The 20,420-nt window shown below is 37.8% G+C and overlaps 1 long non-coding RNA gene across 5 annotated transcripts; it reads left to right on the top strand.

Annotated features, from left to right (window-relative positions):
• Positions 1–15,948: 15,948 nt before the first annotated feature.
• On the top strand, positions 15,949–18,719 carry LOC145128734 (uncharacterized). Of its 5 annotated transcripts, none has more exons than XR_013717073.1 (6): positions 15,949–16,920; positions 17,029–17,055; positions 17,764–17,787; positions 18,106–18,173; positions 18,261–18,394; positions 18,475–18,719. It is a non-coding gene; the product is annotated as an uncharacterized LOC145128734 (long non-coding RNA). The 5 variants fall into 5 exon arrangements; XR_013717072.1 differs by having other exon boundaries at positions 15,949–16,722; positions 16,802–16,920; positions 18,261–18,719; XR_013717070.1 differs by having other exon boundaries at positions 15,949–16,214; positions 16,802–16,920; positions 18,261–18,719.
• The last annotated feature ends 1,701 nt before the right edge of the window (positions 18,720–20,420 follow it).

The following is a 20,420-nucleotide window of genomic DNA, read 5'->3' on the forward strand; positions in this document are numbered from 1 at the left end:
ACCCTTATATCGTCTATCACTTCAAAACTTCAGAAGTACCCATGCGAGGGGTACCACACCTTCTAGCCTGCTCAATAGATAGAAAGCTTGAAACAGAAAGCACCAAAGAAGTCTCAGAAGTCAGTAACCACTCGTAGCATACCCAAGAGATCTCCGAGGAAGGCCACTTGTACTATAGGTCAAGTTCAAGAATAGAGTATAAGAACTCATTAGGTTAATCTATCGCTGCTAGGTATATATGAAAGAGTGGCATATAATTTAGACTCAACAAGATTTAGGATGTGTGATTCTGCCCTACTTCCTGTTCCTTTTCTGGTTGTGGACTTGGGGCAGAGCCACCCAACTGAAAGTTTTGTCGATTTAAATTATATACAACTCGTATATACGAGGTGAGGATGGATGAGCCAAGAATGAGTCTTATCATGAACTTCGGAGCAAAAGCCCGCATGCTTACTATAACAACCGGAGATACCTGGGTGGGAGTGGTAGCGGATTGCAATGGGCTTAAAACTCAAGTTACCGAGGCAACAAGTGGACTTGATGCCATTTTGAGTGATTGTCGATAGGTTAACCAAATCCGCACGCTTCCTACCAACAAAGGAAACAGACAAGCTGGAGAAACTGACTAGAGCATACATCAGGAAGATTGTGCGACTGCATGGTGTACCAATATCCATTATCTCGGACATGGATAGTAGATTCACCTCGCGGTTCTGGAAGTCACTACAAAAATCTCTAGGAACGAGACTAGACAAGAGTATCGCCTACCACCCACAAACCGACGGACAGAGTGAGAGGACCATTCAAACCTTGGAAAATATGCTAAGGGCTTGTGTGATCGATCTTGGTAAGGCATGGGATACCCATTTACCATTGGTTGAGTTCTCGTACAACAATAGCTACCACACTAGCATCAAGGTTGCTCCATTCGAAGCCCTCTATGGCCGTAAGTGCAGATCACCTCTGTGATGGGCTGAAGTGGGTGACACGCAACTAGCTAGAGGACAAGTACCTGACAACACTCTCACTAGCCCGGAAATCATAAGGGAGACTACCGAGAAGATTGTCCAAATCCGAGAACGATTAAAAGCTTCAAGAGACAGACAAAAGAGTTATGCGGACAAAAGACGGAAACCCTTGGAATTCCAGGTTGGGGACCAGGTACTATTGAAAGTCTCCCCCTAGAAAGGTTTAATATGTTTTGGAAAACGTGGGAAACTAAACCCAAGGTATATCGGACCCTTCGAGATCCTTGCCAGGATTGGCCCGGTAGCATACAAACTTCGATTGCTGCAGGAACTCAATAACGTACATCCTACCTTTCACGTATTAAACCTAAAGAAATGCCTGTCCGATGAGACCCTCTTCATTCCTCTGGACGAAATTGAAATCAACGAGAGTCTCCACTTCGTAGAAGAGCCAGTAGAAATCATGGATCGTGAAATTAAAAGAACAAAACAAAGTCGCATACCCATTGTGAAGGTCCGTTGGAATGCCAAGCGAGGACCTGAATACACCTGGGAGCGTGAAGATCAGATGAAGCAAAAATACTAGCATCTTTTCCCTAGCCCATGAATACTTAATGTAAAATTAAATTCGGGACGAAATTCCCTCTAATGGGGGGATGATGTGACAACCCGATGTTCCAAGTCAATGTAATATTCAAAAAGTCAAAGATTATAATCTATTCTTGGAATCAATAAAAAAATAGCGTCAAAATGAATTGTTCAAAAGTCTCAATTGGGATACATAAAATGATAGATATTGTGTCAAGGTTTTCAAAATTATAAAGAACACTCAAATCCGAGTTATAACGAAGAAGTTATGACCAATCAAAGATCCGCGACAAAACCGGTAAAACACTGTTAAGCGTAAAAAGTGAAATTTCAATAAAATATTTTTTAGCCTTAAGTATCTAAACGAAAGTCGTAGATAATAACAAACCGAGAGCATACATAAAAAGAACGTCCAAATCTCACTTCGTATGGGGAAGTTATGATTTTTCTAAGTTTCGGGACAGCAGTAGACAGCTGAAAACTCGAAATAATGATTGAACGATTTTTAGCCAACGCAACCTAAATGAGAGTTGAAGGTCTTGACAATAGTATTACAACGGTAAAAAGACAGACGAAAACAGACATCGGATGAAGAAGTTATGAATTTTTAACGGATTTTTCCTGTCCCGGCCTATTAAATAAAATATAATTAAAACTAAATTGAAAATTTGCCGACGAAGTCTGAATGAAAGTTGTAGAGTATGTTCTCACCTATGTGTGGATATAAAGAACGTCAAAAACGGAGCTCGTATGCGAAAGTTACGCATTTTTGAAGATTTGGGCACACCCTTCGAAGCTTATCCGAAGGGTTACGCCCCGCGTACTTCGGAGTACGCCCAACGTAGTCAATGCACGGCCTCGGATCGGCCACGTCGCCCCTATACCTCTACTCTCGTCCCATCCGAAGACCAGCGACTAGTGACGTCATCGCTGACGTACGCCCCGCGTACGAGGTACGCCCCGCGTACTTCGGCGTACGCTCATCGTACGAGGGCAGCTTCCTCACCTATAAATAGGTGCGAGGGTTCCGACTTCTCTTGCATAATCTCACTATTTCTCTCCCACATTTTCACTTCCGAGCCCCTCGAGACTGCCTCGACGCCCCGGTTACGTGTGGAAGCCCTGACGGAAGCCCGAAGTCCCGAAGTTCCCGAGATTTCCGAGAAATCGACGTCTTTCCGGTCGAAGTGTTGTCTGAGCAAAGTATCGCTTTCTTCAAATCGTCACTTACCAGGTGAGTTCATACCCCTATATTTTCACGTCTTTTCTATGTTTTAGGGGGGGGGGGATACAAGTGAAACAAAAGAAAAACTTACATTGAAATACTTATAAGTTCAAATGTTTTTCCTACATCTTATGTAGAAAATGTTAAATACATAAAATAACGTAACTACTAAAGTTAAAGACTAATTTTAATGCCAGATTGGTAATACACCAAGGTTTTTCATCGTAACGGAAGACCCTTTTTAAAACTGTAATAGGTATAGTTACGAGATATTCATGATATTTTTACATACTATAAACAAAAGAGGAAATACTTATATTCACAAGGAAAATGGACTTTTCATACGTAAACCTGTTGATACCAAATTGTGTGAGATATCGGAATTCATCGAACCCTTCAGTTCGCAGATTAAGTCCTGTTTTATAAGCCATAATCTCTTGTAGGGAGAGCGTGATATTTGTGTATAGATCTATATGGGACTGACAATCCCGCACCTAAATTGTTAGCTACAATTAGATCGGCAGGTCTGGGGTGACAAACGTCGTATCATTCCAACGCCTTAAGAAGGTTGTTACAAGCAGTCTGGGTCAATAGCACGGTTATAAAAACTCACATGGGGTATTAATACATCTCGGTTTACGGGGCTGTTAAACGCCTTAGTGATTATATATACTTATATAAATCTACTTATACTATTTCAAGTATGGAAAACACTTATACATTCAGTCTTTTGGAATTTTTTTTTAAACTACCACACATATATGGAAAATATTGGATTTTCTAGAAACACGCTCAGTTATTTTACACTAAAAAGGATACTATTCTTATACAAAAACGCTTATAAACTCACCAACTTAATTGTTGACACACTTTTTCAAAACTACTTGTATTTCTCAGGGATTCAGTAATACAGGTAAATCCTCAGCTTTTGGAGAAGGGACGCTAAGGCGTCAGTCTTAAAACTTATTAAATCATCATATTGTAAATTATTTTGAGACATGTATCGCATTCAACAATGTAACTTTTAAATTATATTTATGATGGTTGTGTTACTTTCTTTACAAATATTCAACTTTATGATACTACGTGAATTCATCCACCCCCGAATGTTTCCGCCATTCTGGTTTGGGGGTGTGACATAAACTCTGGGGGATGTTGTGCAGTCACATTGGGCCCTTCCTTTTAAAAGTGGACGTACCTCAAACCATAAACATAAATCGTAAGCACAAAGCATAGTGAGTTTCCCAAAATACCACATACCATACATATCGTTGGACCTAGCCCGCACATTGCGCCCATCACATACTAATGGGCCTAGCCCGTCATACAATGGGCCTAGCCTAGCCTATAATAATGGGCACAAACCTATCATGCAATTGGGCCCAGCCCTACATGCATGCCCTTGGGCCCAACCCATCATACAAATGCAAGAGTCACAAAGATAGCTAGCATTCTACATAACATATCAAAGTGGGCCGGCATGGGTGCCTTCGACCCATGGGTACAATGAGGAGACTCACCTTATAGACAAGCGAAATAGCTGCAACAATACCCTACTCCGAATACCAACTCTACCGGTCACCTTTACAAATAACAGTGACCAAAACTCAGACTATAGCTCAAAATACCCAAAATACCCCTAATTCAAACATAGTCAAATCTTGGTAAAAATCAAAAGTCAATCCAGCTAGTCGCCATGTCGTGGCCACAAACCAACAAAACAGATGGGTCTTGACCGAGTCGCCACGTCGTGGCGACCTCAACCAAGTCGTGGTGATAAGTCTTGACAGCTTAAATCGATAAGTCATTTCCTTCAACTACAAGAGCCCCAAGGCTCAGATCTAGTCCTTCCTAAGGTTTTGATGGGTAAAGTTTCCAACTTTATCCCTCAAACCCTTTCATAAGCCAAAGTCCCAACCTTAACCACTAATGGTAACTTAATGCATCAAGATTCTCATTAGGCACCAAATCCTTAGACTTGCACCTCTGAAGTTTCTAGAAATATTTCACACTTCAAAGAGACCTTAAAAATCGTGGATTTAAAGACTTGCATGTCCAATACATGCCTTTTCCTTTTTAGGTCAAAAATAGGGTTTAATGACTAAAACCCCATGCATGACAACAAAACTTGCTTATAATTCAGATCCAAGCCACTGAATGCTTTATTTGACTTGGAGATTCATAAAGTTGCAAAATTAATGAGATCCCATTACTTAAGTCCATCAAAGCATGGAAAAAGGGGACCAAAATAAGAGATCTATGAACATGGCAAGAAAAGGTTCAGTGTTTGGCCCTCACCAAGGTCCAAGAGATAATAGCTAAAGAAATGGTGCTTGCCAAGTAACCACCTCACCAAGAGCTCCCTTCTCCATCTAAAATCACCAAAAGCACCAAGAATGAGCTCAGAACTTCAATGGAGGCTAGGGTTAGGGTTTATGCGGTTGGGGGGGGGGGAGATGGAGGCTGAAACCCTAGCCATATTGTTCCTTATATAGGGTCCAAAGCCCGTAATTAGGGTTTTCTCTAAAACACCTACCACGTTGTGGTTCCCCAAGACCACCTTGTGGCGGGTCATTTAAATCTCGCAATCCAAAATGATTCGCCACGTCGTGGTGATGCTCCACTATATCGTGGCCACCCCTTTTAAAATAAATACAAGAATGTTGATTCAATCCTGGACCTGATGTTACAAATATCCCCCACTTGAATTAGATTTCTTCCTTGAAATCACTCCTTACTACCTTTCAGGATATCAGAAGATTCGACCAATTCCTCTCGAACCCCGCTTCGGCGAAAAGGTTGACTCATACTCACTAAGACCTTCCAACGCTATCATCGAAACCCAATCATAGCAGGACCCATATGCCATGATGGAGAGAGAATTATCGATCCGCTAACGTAAATCATACGGGAAATTGGCACTCCCCTATTATAAGTCTGGAACCCAAAACTTTACCTGACCTCCACACACGCAGAACCATTCCGAAACAAAATGAGTAGGACCTTTCTCTGCAATCTGAACTAAATGACATCCTTCCGATCCAGAATTGTCTAACTGATACCCTTGGCAGGCAGAATCTTTGATCATACATTGCTATTGAAAAGGTCTTTCATATAAACAAGGGTGACTCCCAACACAAGTCTCATCCCTTTGCGCCAACCCGGAACATAACTCATATCCCAGAATCCAAGGATTTACACTTGCATTTAATCCAAAATCTCTCGATTCCATGGTGACCTTACACTAAACTGAGATATAAAATCCCCGTTCGACCGTTGAGGCTGACAGTATCACACCTGGTCCCACCACATGACTCCAACTAAGAGTCTAACTGATAAGGGCTACCCTAGCCTAACCACTACACAGATGCCAACCAGTTACCACATAGTCATCCTACTCTAAACGTGATCCAATACTTTTCTCAAGCTAATTTTCATTGGGTCTCACCCACACTATCATAACTAAATGAGTCTCACCCAGTCTTCACAATTAAACATGGCTCGCCCACGAGTCTCATCCAATCGAGTATTGTACAGGCCCAATATCGCCTCAGATCCAATGATCCTCATACTCAATAAGGATTAGTCCTTCGATAATACTGCATGCTTCGACCCACACATGCGTTGATTCTGCATCAGCCCAACGACCATTCCTATAATGGCCTACCTCATTCCGGTGAATGCGGCGACTACATCGTACACTTACAACACTTCCATGATAGTCTATCATCCTTGTGTATGCTACGGCTACGCCCTAGTCGTACAACACTCCCATATAAGCCGTGATCCTGACTCATGATCTTGCACTCCATCTACCACACCAACCCACAATCACACATGAGTTAAAAACCACATTGACTGCATCCCATTAAGGTATTCAGGTCATACTTCGAACCTCAAAGCCTTCATCAGACAAGAAAAGGTAGAGAGGATCTAGCACAACCCTCAGCCTGGATCCAACCACAAATCTGATATGCATCACTACGGATACGCCAACCTATCGTTGAAACTTTCTAAACCCACAACCTTGTGCAACCTCTATTCATATTTTCACTTGATCTGGCTTCCCTCTCGACTAGGATGTGGAGCTCCTCCTTGCTCCGAACCTTATTCAATGCCCAGAAATCCAAACGGTTCTCCCCGACTTGGATTTAGCTACACCTTTCCAATCTTACTAAAGGCAACGAATAATGAACCCCTTTATTGGATCTGACTGATCACTAACCCAGCATCCCACTTACCGAAGGTTTTACGCATTCAATCCATCTTTAAGCATTACAATTTCGAAATTCTTTTGACAACTCTAGCATTTAAACAAACCCGTGTGCCCCACATAATCATCCACTCGCCACCGCTCTTTCCATAACTACAATAGCGATTATGCCAAGGAGTCTATCAATATATAAATTTCATCTATATCGAGCAACGGAAGCACTTCTAAGCTCTGACTTCATTGTCCCAAGAGAGGACAACCAACTTCCATGGGATCCTTTCCTTAAAGCTTCTGATGCGAGGACAACCAACTTCCATGGGATCCTTTCCTTCTGACTTCACATCCTGAAAATTATCAATTCGGTGGCAACTCTCTCGTACTTGGAGTCTAGTCAATTCCTTACACCCCACAATTTTCTTGAATCCTAATAGTCAAACAAACATGTAGTACAACTTCCTCTGCCCCAAGGCTGAACTAAAAGATTGATCCAACTACTAATCTTCCAAGAGGTACCCATAATTTTCTTCTACCGATGGCCCATAATAAAGTACCTGACAATCTAAATCCAGCACAACAAGATGTGCCCCGCTCATGACTTTCGGCATGCAGAAATACATATAACGACCCATGATAATACTAATCGAGCAATTATAGAGAAACTAAACCGAAGATAATTTCATATATATACTAACACATGATTCAAAAGCATATATATACAAATAATAAGGCATGAGGAAAACAAAAGATAACATACACGCGATAGCATCTGATGAAACTCTAGCCTCCCCTGCCTGAAGTTGCAAAGCTCGGCTCCTTACTGCTGGGGCTTTCCCCCTGTCCTCACGAGCGTCAGTGCTACTCAAAGTAACTGGAGTAAGTGCCCTCACTGCTCCACCCATCAACCTCGGACAGTCGGCCTTCTTGTGGCGCACCTGGTTGCAGTGAAAACACATCAAACCCGATCCACAAGGGAAATCCCTACTGAAATGACACATCTGACCGCAACTGAAACATCCCCTTCCTGTCTCCTAACAGCCTCCCTTATGGGTCCTACCACACTTGGCACAACGGCCCCGACCCTGATGGCCTCCCGGATGTGAATCCTGAGTCTTAGGCCTCTTTGCATGTCCCTCTGCGATCCTAATCTACTTTGTCTTCTTCTTACCGAGGTGCTCCAAATCAATCTCCTGCTCTCATACTCTATTAGTCATGCCCTCCAAAGTCTGACTAGCTGAAAAGCTAATGAACTCTCTAATGTTATCTCGCAGCATGTCATGGTATCGAGTCTTCTTTATTTCCTCTTTTGTGGCATACTGTGGAACCAAAAGATCCCTGACCCTAAACTTGGCAGTGATCTCAGCCACAGTCTTAGTCGTCTGGTAAAGGTCCTAAAACTCCCTCGCCAACTGCTGCACCTCGATGGCTGGTGCAAACTCCTCCCTAAACCAGGTTTCAAACTCATCCCAAGTCATCGTCTCAATATCCTCGCCTCCCAAAGAGAAATCTACCTCCTCCTATCAATATCGAGCTCTGTCTTTCAGAAGACAAGATGCGAATCTGACCTTTGACCCCTCGGGCATAAGCTTGTCCTGAAAGCGTCCACCATGTCTGTTAGCCACCTCCTACTAGCAATGGGGCCTTCTCTCCAAAGAACTCGAGAGCTCCACAACCACGGAACTCGCGGAAAGAAAGAGTGAGAGCTCCCACTATAGCCAAAATCTCCGTGCAAAACATGCCTATACGCTCATCCAAAATCTCCAAAATCCCCTCCTTAACCGAACCAAAGATCACATGTGTCTACTCTAAAATATTGCGGGTGATCTCGAATGAGATGAACTCCCGCATCTGCACATCAATCAACTCGGTACCCGCACCTGAGCCTGAACCAAAACTCGAACCTGAACCTCCTTCACGCGTGATCATCACCATTCTGAAAAGCAAACATACAAAGGCTTAGAACATACCCAAAGAATCCTCATCCTATAGGCTTCCTTGATTTTCCGTGACCCTTCTCGATTCGAGTATGGATCCTGTTATTTCAGTAGTACAGGCCCAATACTACCTTCCACACATATCCATACTTTCCTCAAGATTTATCTCGAATCCTATAAGACACCTTCTCAAATTGGCACCCCAAGTACCTGTTAAACAATGCATCCAACCCACTATTGAACTTCCTAGGCTCTCCTAGGTTCCCGATCTCACCTTGTCATCAACTGCTAAAGAACTCCCACTAATGTCAGCTAACTACTTCATGAATAAAATCACATGCAACAACGCTTAGATAGTCCTTCGAGTAAAACAATCAACCCTACAAGGGTTGGACTTAGAGAAGAGCTATGCAATAGGGTCAAATCTGTCACTCTTTAGATTACTTAACCTCTGCAACATGCAATTTAACGAATTCACTTAATATTTAACTCACATCACTAGGGGTCCCACAAAGCACAAAGAAAGAAGCATTCGTGCAGTAACACTGCAAGTCACAAAACAAACAAAGGACCTCCCAAGATCACTTGATACTACCATGCGAGGAACTCCTATTCTCACTGTCGGTTGGCGAATACATGCAAATTATACACAATACATGAAATATGATCATAATCATATACAATTTATAAAGCTTACACTTAGTAATCACTTCTACCAATACAAATTCCAAATCTATCATACCATCCAATTCCTCCTAGGCTACAATGCATTACATATTAGGCAAATATATGATGCAATTCCTGAAATTATCATTACCCTTATGTTGGTGATTTTATATCATCAATATTATTTAAGTGTAATAGGATTAAATTTGTTGACCAAAAGTGATCTTGTTGAATATTGAACAAGTTAGGAGGGTGTAGGAGTGCACACTTGTTCAATTTTTTCAAGATTCAAAGTGCCCTGTTATTTAGGGGCGAAGCCCCTAAACGAAAGGGGGTCCGGGGGCAAGCACCCCTGGCGGGGTCTAAGGGGCAGAGATCCGTTTAATGACAATTTTAGAAAGTTGAACCTTTTTTCCTTGAGATCCGTTTAATGACAGGTTTGGTAGTTTTTATGACAGTTTGTAACTGTCTAGTGACAGTTTTCAGACAGGAATCATATAGCCGTTTTTGGTCATTTTTCTGGTACATCTTTTGAAGAACATTTTCATAATCATTCTCTGATTTCGTATCTCTGATTTTCATCCAATTGAGTGTTCGATCGGTACCATTGAAATCCTTCAATTTGATAGTGAATCACGACTTTCAGAGAATCCAAGCAATTTGTTCATCCCCTATTTCTAACAAAAATTTAAGTATTTTGTGATCATAGCCAGTGGCGATTCTGTGAAGGATATGAAAAGCAAGTTTGACAAATTGAACAAGTTTGAAGGGCAAGATTTTCGTAGATGGCAGAAGAAGATGCACTTTCTCTTTACCACTCTGAAAGTGGTGTGTATTCTGAGTACTCCCATGCCAGTCTTACCATAATCTTTTGAAGATGAACATTTGGAGGCAACAAGAAGGAGATCAAAGTGGGAAATGGTGATTACATATGTCGTGGTCATATTCTTAATGGTATGTCTGACTCTTTGTTTGATATCTATCAAAATTTCGAATCAGCAAAAGAACTGTGGGATTCTCTTGAATCCAAATATATGGCTGAAGATGATTCTAGCAAGAAGTTTCTTTTGAGTAACTTTATGGGATACAAGATGATTGACTTCGGGCCTGTTATGGAACAATTCCATGAAATGTTAAGGATTATGGGACAGTTTGCACAACACAATCTGAAAATGGATGAAGCCATTTTTGTGGCTATGATCATTGACAAACTGCCCCCTTCCTTGAAGGATTTTAAACACAATCTGAAACATAACAAAGAGGAATTGACTTTAACTCAACTTGGAAGCCATTTACGGATTGAAGAGCCCATAAGGACTCAAGAACTTGATAACAATCCCATATGCAAGAACCAAGTTGGTTCCTCTTCTGTGAACATGGTGGATGGAGAAGGATCAAAGAATCAAAAGAAGTCTAATGGAAAAAGGAAGTGTAAAGGAAAGGATGACAAGTCCTCCAACAAGAAGGCTAAAGTGGTGTGTTGGCATTTTAACAAACCGGGTCACTTCAAGAAAGATTGTCGTCTTCTCAAAGTGAACAAGGATGGTGCTGGACCAAGTGGATCCAAGGATCCAGAAAAGCAACAAGGTCAGATTTCTGTTTCCATGCAGAATTCTAAATATGTTCATAATTATATTTCTGTGATTTCTAAAGCATTTTATGTGCAGGATGATAATGTTGCATGGTGTGTTGATTCGGGAGCAATAAGTTATGTTTCTAAGATCTATATTGGTTCAAGGACATTCAACCAATTGATGATGGATCTGTTGTGAAGATGGGAAATGTTGCAACTGAACCAATCAAGGGACTAGGATCTGTTTTACTTACCTTTACTTCTGGGAAATGTTTGTATTTGAACAATGTTTTATATGTTCCAGGGGTTTGTAAGAATCTTGTGTCTAAAATTGTATTAAATAATTATGGTTGCAAACAATTATTAGAAAGTGACAAGTATATCTTGTCAAGACATGGTTCTTTTATGGGATTTGGATATGTATGTAATGGAATGATTAGGCTAAATATTAATTATCCTATTATTGATAATTCTGTTTGCATTGCTTCTATTAGTACTAGCAATAATTTTAATAAATATGAATTATGGAATGCTAGACTAGGACACATTCATTATAAGAGATTAAAAGACATGTCTAAAATGAGTATAATTCCTGCTTTTGATATGCAAAATAATGAAAAATGTAAAACATGCATGCTAACTAAAATCACTAGATAACCTTTCAAAGATGTTGTTAGGGAAAGCAAGGTGTTGGATCTTATACATAAAGATTTATGTGATTTCCATGCAACACCTTCCCTTGGAAACAAAAACTATGTTGTTACTTCTATTGATGATGCATCTAGATATTGTTTTGTCTATTTGCTACATTCTAAGAATGAAGCACTTGATAAATTTAAACGTTATAAACAACAAGTTGAGCTTCTTTAAAATGAATTAATAAAAGTCTTGCTTACTGATAGAGGTGGTGAGTATTATGATCCAGTTTATTTTGAATCAACTGGAATAATACATCAAACCACAGTTCCTTATACACTACAACAAAATGGTGTAGCTGAAAGGAAGAATAAGACTTTGAAAGAAATGGTAAATTCCATGTTGTCCTATTTTGGATTAAGTGAAGCGTTTTGGGGTGAGGCAATGTTAACTGCATGTTACATTTTGAATAGAATTCCAAATTAAAAGAGTAAGAATACTCCTTATGAACTTAGGTGTAAAAAGCCACCAAATTTGAGTTATCTCAAATTTTGGGGATGTAGAGCAGTTGTAAGGCTCACTGAACCCAAAAGGAAAACACTGGGTGAGAGAGGTTGAGATTGTATATTTATTGGATATGTCGAGAATTCCAAAGCATATAGATTTCATGTTATAGAATCTAATGACTCTGTGTCTGTAAACACTGTGATAGAGTCAAGAGATGCTATCTTTGATGAAGAAAGATTTACATCTATATCTAGACCAAGGGACATGATTCATCAATATTCTAGTAAGAGTACTAATCAAGCTGAAGATGTTTCTGGTAGTACAAGTTCTGTACCTGAACCTAGGAAAAGCACAGGAGTTAGAAAAAGCTAAGTCTTTTGGATCTGATTTTCGGATTTATCTAGATGAAGGAACAAGGAATGAGACTATGTCTCAACATCAATATCGTTTTAATATTGAGGAGGATCCAAAGACTTTTAGTGAAGCTATGACTTCTAGGGATGTTCATTTCTAGAAAGAAGCAATTCAGGATGAGATTGATTCTATCATGCATAATAATACTTGGGTATTGTCTGATTTACCTCCTGGTTGCAAGGCATTAGGATGTAAATGGATCCTCAAAAGGAAAATGAAGGTGGATCACAAAATTGATAAGTATAAAGCCATATTGGTTATCCAAGGCTTTAGACAAAAGGAAGGCATTGATTTCTTTGATACTTATGCTCCTGTTGCCAGAATTTCCACTATTATATTATTATTAGCTCTTGCAGCTCTACATAATCTTGTGATTCACCAAATGGATGTGAAAACTGCATTCTTGATTGGTGACTTGGATGAAGAAATATACATGAAACAACCTGAAGGGTTTGCGAAGCTTGGAAATGAACACAAAGTGTGCAAGTTGAAGAAATCATTATATGGTTTGAAACAAGCACCAAAACAATGGCATCAAAAATTTGATGATGTTGTCTGTCTAATGGTTTTGCATAAAACCAAGCTGACAAGTGTGTATATAGAAAATTTGATACTTCAAAAAAAAGGAGTTATGATTTGTCTATATGTAGCTGATATGTTGATTGGTACTGATTTAGAAGAAGTTGATAAAAACAAGAAATTCTTATCATCTAGTTTTGAAATGAAAGACCTGGGGGAGGCTGAGGTAATTCTTGGTATAAGAATTAAACAAGGAAACAACGAGATTTCAATTTCTCAATCTCATTACATTGAGAAGATATTGAAAAAGTTTAACTTTGAGAATTGTTCTCCTGTTAGCACTCCTATAGATCATAGTCTTAAGCTTCTACCTAATAAATGATCTCTAATGTCTCAACTTGAATACTCAAGGGCTATTTGTTGTCTAATGTATGCCATGATTAGTACTAGGCCTGATATAGCATATGTTGTAGGAAGGCTTAGTAGATATAATAGTAATCCTAGTTCACATCATTGGCAAGCTGTGAATAGAGTATTCAAGTACTTGAAAGGGACCATGAATTATGGTTTAACTTATAGTGGATATCCTTCTGTTTTGGAAGGTTATTCAGATGCCAGCTGGATTAACAACTTAGAGGATCACTCCTCTACAAGTGGTTGGGTGTTTCCTCTTGGAGGAGGTGCCATTTCTTGGGCATCCAAGAAACAGACTTGTATTACTAACTCAACCATGGAATATGAGTTTATTGCATTGTCCGTTGCTGGTAAAGAAGTTGATTGGCTAAGGAATTTGATTTATGAAATTCCATTATAGCCCAAACCGATATCTACCATTTCTATCAGATGTGATAGTGCTGCAACTTTGGCTAAGGCTTATAGTCAAATGTACAATGGGAAGTCTAGACATTTAGGTGTTAGACATAGCATGATCCGAGAGCTCATCATGACTGGTGTGATATATGTGGAGTTTTTAATAACTCAGTTGAATTTGGCCGATCATCTAACCAAAGGGTTAGCAAGGGATCTTGTGCACAAGGCGGCTATAGGGATGGGTTTAAAGTCCACTTAAAATCTTTTATATTGAGATACCCAAATCCCATCTAATGTAATGTTAGATGCTGAATTCAATATGGAAAGCTTGATATTTGAAGATTGGAACACATTATTATCAACATCCCAAGGTATGTGTTCAGTACTACAAGTTAAGGAGGTTGAAATTTTATTTCTTAATAGTTCTTTGAAAAATTCCATATGTAGGTGCAAGAATAAAAGAACTACCTATATAAGCATGAAGTTTAGCTGCTTCAAGAAGTTGGGACTTGACTTTGATATGCTTATTGAAGGATGGGACACAAGCTAGTAAAATATAGTTCCAAGTTCGAAATTATGAGAATGTAAATTGGTGTGTGTATTATCTTCATGTATTCACTTTGAATAGAAATGGTTTAATCCTTGGTGACACCCTAATATTCAAATATTTGGATTGAGTAATATACTAATGTGAAATTCAATCGTCACAACATTTCATTTATGCATCAGTTTGTTTGTTGTTTATGTTTTGCTTTAAGTTTAATCAGTATTACTATTAAATGGGGGAGGTTTTGTTGGTGATTTTATATCATCAATATTATTCAAGTGTAATAAGATTAAAATTGTTGACCAAAAGTGATCTTGTTGAATATTGATGGTGAAGGAGTGCACACTTGTTCAAGTTTTTCAAGATTCAAAGTACACTGTTATTTAGGGGCGAAACCCCTAAACGAACAGGGGTCCGGGGGCAGCGCCCCTGGCTGGTATCGAGCCATTTTAGAAAGTTTTTATTTGGACTATGTTGTTATATTAAATAATGCTTCAGAAAATCAAATTTTAGAAAGTTGACCCTTTTTCCCTAAGATCCGTTTAATGACAGGTTTGGTAGTTTTTATGACAGTTTGTAACTGTCTAGTGACAGTTATCAGACAGGAATCATATATCCATTTTTGGTTATTTTTCTGGTACATCTTTTGAAGAACATTTTTGATATACATTCTCTGATTTCGTATCTCTGAATTTCATCCAATTGAGTGTTCGATCTGTACCATCGAAATACTTCAATTTGATAGTGAATCACGACTTTCAGAGAATCCAAGCAATCTGTTCATCCCCTGTTTCTAACACCTTATCCTAGCATGCAAACATTCCATATCATATAAAATAAAAATCATGTATGAGTATTCTAAGAACACTACAAATAAAGTGTCAAGTTAATGACATACATTTTTAATGGCATATGTTTGATGTGCCACTATATCATGTATTTAGTGGCATATTCTATGTGCCACTATATTAATTAATGTATATAGTGGCACTTAACATTTTATATCACTAATATCCATAACTATTAGTGGCATAATACTTTAATATGCCACTAAAATTCTATTTTATTACACATATTGTATAGTATAATTATTACGATAATAAGAATAAATTACAAAAATGGTCCCTAATCATTACAGAAATTAGAATTTTTGTCTATCTTTTGAATATTTCATATAATTGTCCAATGTTTTTTTAACTCTAATTATAAAATTTATCCCTAATTAATATTTATACCATTTTTTTCTGTTAATCCCCTAAAATAAAAGATGATCGTAACATATCAATATTTTCTAAATATAAATTTACCATTTCCTATATTTTACAATTTACACCCCCACCACCACCCCCACCCCCACATCTCTCTCTCTCTCTCTATACACCCTTCCCAAGTAACGATTCAAACAATGGGTACAATCGACCCTTTAGCTCACAACATCGCCCTTGCTCCACCGCCACCATCATCCTCGCGGATGCATTGACACTGTCGTTGCATTCGTCCACCATCGTCGTCGTATTCATCCACCATCGTCATCGTATTCGTCCAACGTCACCGCGTGCTCCATCGTTATCGGCTTATTCATCCACCACAGTCGTGATTATTCCGTTCCTCTGAATGGTTTGCGATTCTTTTCCCTCGAAATATTTGATTTTCGATTCTTCTCTATCATTTTTGCTTGTTATTCTTCCATGAATAGTACTAATTATTCAGAAACCCAACAAAACTTGTTTTTGATATCAGTAAATCCTAGATCAATTTTGAATCTCTGATGAATGTAGCACATGCTATTTTAGCGATTATTTGAAGTATTATTCTCTCTCTTTTTGGTAATCCTATTTATTTGAAACTGTGATATTCTTCCATCCTTCAACAAGGCTGCACAGGTATGCCACATTCCATTTATGATTTTTTTGAACTTACTTTTAATTTGAGGAATCCATTATTCAAACTCTTTAGGTATGGAACCATGAGTTTTTTCTAGGAATCTATGAAACCTATAGGTGGAAAGCCGTCTAGAAAATTTTAGAATTGACAAACAGAGATTTTGGTTCATTTGAATGCCTAATTAAAGAGTTCAACTCAACTGTCACTACTCAGTTTTGTTATGGTTGGGCTTGGTTTGTATGTAAGTGTTTGTAAAGCTAAAGTTTGAAAAATAAAATGCATCCATGTTTTGACATTTCTACCCATGTGTTTCTTTATAGACAAAGAACATAAACTTGACATGCTAAATGCTAGAAATCCACTTCCATCAGAGAAGGACAAGAAACTTGTTGCCTTGAAAAGTCCAAATGCAATTAATCCTCCTGTTTTGGAGTACAATGTGAGTTAAAGTAAAGATAAGATTTTATTCCTTTCTAGTAAGTAGTAACCATGGACTAAGTATGATCTATTCACACATAAATTGGTTTCTTTTTCTTCTATTTTGCAGCCTCTCCTCACCATAGATGTTTGGGAGGTAAAACCACATTCTCTTTTCATTATAAAAAATGGTTAATGACTTGGAAGGGTAAGAAAATGTCACATATACACAATCGGTCATTATCGTTTTAATTGTACTCAATAGATTCTTAAAACTTAATATTTTGTGTAGAAAACTTCATTATTACTATTTACTACATATTTTCTGTTAAACCCATAATAATTGTGTTTTCCTAAAAGTAGAGTGTAAAAGGATTTATTGTTGCAATTAAATCAATAGAGACCAATTGTGTACACGAAGCGTAATTTCTTTTCCATATAATTGTTTTTATACAAAAGAGTTTAATTATGTATGGTGTTTTTATATTATTTCTGTTTCTATTTATATCATTTTATCCTAAAACTATTTGTATAAGCTATCATCCATTAATAATCTCAAACTAAATGTAGCATTTTTAAATTTAAACTAAAGGTTTCAATTGAAAAACCTTATGTACTTTTATAATTTTCCCATTATCATTTTAATTCTACACAATGAATCATTAAACTAAATATTTTATATAAAGAACACCATTATTACTGGTTTTATACCAAAATATCTAGTTTTTAGGACATGTTCTGTAAAATTAAAACGAAAGTTGAATAGTCTCTATTCTTAGCCTTATTAGTAATTAACGCATAAAGAAACTAAGTTTGTGGAATATTTACTAATTTCACCTTGAATCTAATCTGTTGTTACTTGCAGCATCCATACTGCCTCAACTTTTAAGTAAGAACGTATCCCTTTCAAATCATCATATAATATATATATATATATATATATATATATATATATATATATATATATATATATATATACATATATATATATATATATGTGTGTGTGTGTGTGTGTGCGTGTGTCATTGAATCTGTTTTACAATGTTTGTGACGATGATGAGATATGAAAGGTGGATTAGTGAAAATTGAATCTGTTCTATAGAACCATAGGCATGATTATATATATGTTTTCTTCCTGGATAAGCTTATGTCATGGGGTTTTTCACTTTCTTTTTCAGTAATTGAAGATTATGTTATTATTATGTAGGATTGTCGGTTTACACTACAAATAATCACTTAAAGAGTTGTTTTCGCCTTTTGGTGCAATTATTAAAGGTATATGATCAATTTTTGGTATTCTTTTTGGTAATTTTGGGTATTTTTGTATCAAGATTATTAGAATTTATCGAATTAATGTTGCAGCTAGATATGTTCTCGATTCAAGAACTAAGAGGCCTAAAGGGTTCGGTTTTGTTACATTTGAAGTAGATGATGATGCCCATAATGTAATGAAAGCCATGAATGGGAAGATATTTGACTACTTTCTATATTTTATGGTTACCTATATTTTTTTATTTTTAATATTATTTTTTTTTTAATATTTCTTGAAATCTAATTTGTTTTATACTTTATGTAGATCCGACTTTTTTCCATGATTGAAGAAAAAGAGGAAGAACGAAAATGAAAAAGGTTGGAAAAGGAGAAGGCATGTAGGCAGTGTTTGTTTTTTTTATGATTGAATCGTGGATGGAATGCAATGGTTCGTTCCACTGGAATGAAAAAGAAAATGTTTTTTGTTTTGTCTTATGGATGAAGTTTTTATTATTCTATACGTGCTATTTTAATTTAATTATTTATTTTATATTCTATTATAGAGAAAAAGTGTAATGCAGATATAAGGACCCTAAATTATAGAATTTCATGAATATTTACCCACGCAAAAATGGCACAATTTTTTTTTTTTTTTTTGTGTGCGTTGTTGTGAGTAAAAGTGTCACCGAAGTCTTCGAGTCAAATGAGCATTCAGTGACAGAAAATATATGCTAGAAGACTTTCATCTAACGCGACAAACAAAAAATGCCACAAAAGCCTCAAAAACTACAGCGGCAAAAGCAAAAAGTGTCAATAAATGGTTTTAGTGGAAACGTTTCTAGTGACATTTATTATTTTTGCTGCCCATTCTTTAAGAAGCTTTTAGTGGCATTTTTTTGAGTTTTTAGTGACATTTTTTGTGTGCCACTAAATGATATATATTTTGTAGTGGAATCACTTACTTGAGCTCGGTTGATTGCACGCATCACACCCATTCTTCTTTATAAAAATCCTTTTACAAAACTAATTTCCTTTCAAAATATTATCATTTCCTCAGTTTGAGTTTAGACACACCCGAGAGTGTGTCTGAATCCCTCAAACCAAGTCTCTGATACCAACTTTTACCATCCCGAAAATTCAAGATAGAAATAACATTTAAACATCAGAGTAAAAGTTATCAATGCGGAATAAACTCTGGGGGATGTTGTGCAGTCACGCCGGGTCCTTCCCTTTTGAACCGGAAGTACCTGAAAACATAAACATAAAATGTAAGAACAAATCTTAGTTAGTTCTCCAAAATACCACATACCATACATATCATTGGGCCTAACCTGCACATTAGGCCCAACCCATACTAATAGGCCTAGCCCGTGATACAATGGTCCTAGCCCAACCTATAATAATGGGCCCAACCCTATCATTTAGTTGGGCCCAGCCCTACATGCATGCCCTTGGACCCAGCCTATCATACAAATGCAAGAGTCATAAAAGACAACTAACATTCTACATAACATATCCTAGTGGGCCCACATTGGTGTCGTCGACCCACGGGTACAGTAGGGAGGCTCACCTCACAAACAAACGAAATAGTTGCAACAATATGCTGCTCCGAATACCAACTATACCGGTCACCTTTACAAGTAACAGTGACCAAAATTTAGACTATAACTCAAAATACCCAAAACACCCCTAAGTCAAACTTAGTCAAATCCTAGTCAAAATCAAAAGTCAACTCATCTAGTCGCCACATCATGGCCTCCTAGGCCACATCGTGGCCACAAACCGACAAAACAGATGGGTCTTGACCAAGTCACCACGTCGTGGCAATCTCAATCACACCGTGGTGATGAGTCTGTACAACTTAAACCGATAAGTTATTTCCTTTAACTGCAAGAGCCCTAAGGCGCAAATCTGGTCCTTCCTATGGTCTTGATGGGTAAAGTTTCAAACTTTATCCCTCAAACCCTTCCATAAGCCAAAGTTCCAACCCTAAACACTAATGGTAACTTAATGCTTCAAGATTCTCATTAAGCACCAAGTCCTTAAAGTTGCACCTCAAAGAAACCTTAAAAATCGTAGCTTTATGTTCTTGCATGTCAAATACATGTCGTTTCCATTTTAGGTCAAAAATAGGGTTTAATGACTAAAACCCCATGCATGACATCAAAACTTCTTATAATTCAGATCCAAGACAATAAATGCTCTATTTGATTTGGAGATTCATAAATTTGTAAAGTTTATGAGATCTCATTACTTAAGTCCATCAAAGCA

Source organism: Lactuca virosa, chromosome 8, assembly GCF_052849685.1.
Source record: "Lactuca virosa cultivar CGN04683 chromosome 8, Lactuca_virosa_CGN04683_v6, whole genome shotgun sequence".
NCBI classification, from domain to species: Eukaryota; Viridiplantae; Streptophyta; class Magnoliopsida; order Asterales; family Asteraceae; genus Lactuca; species Lactuca virosa.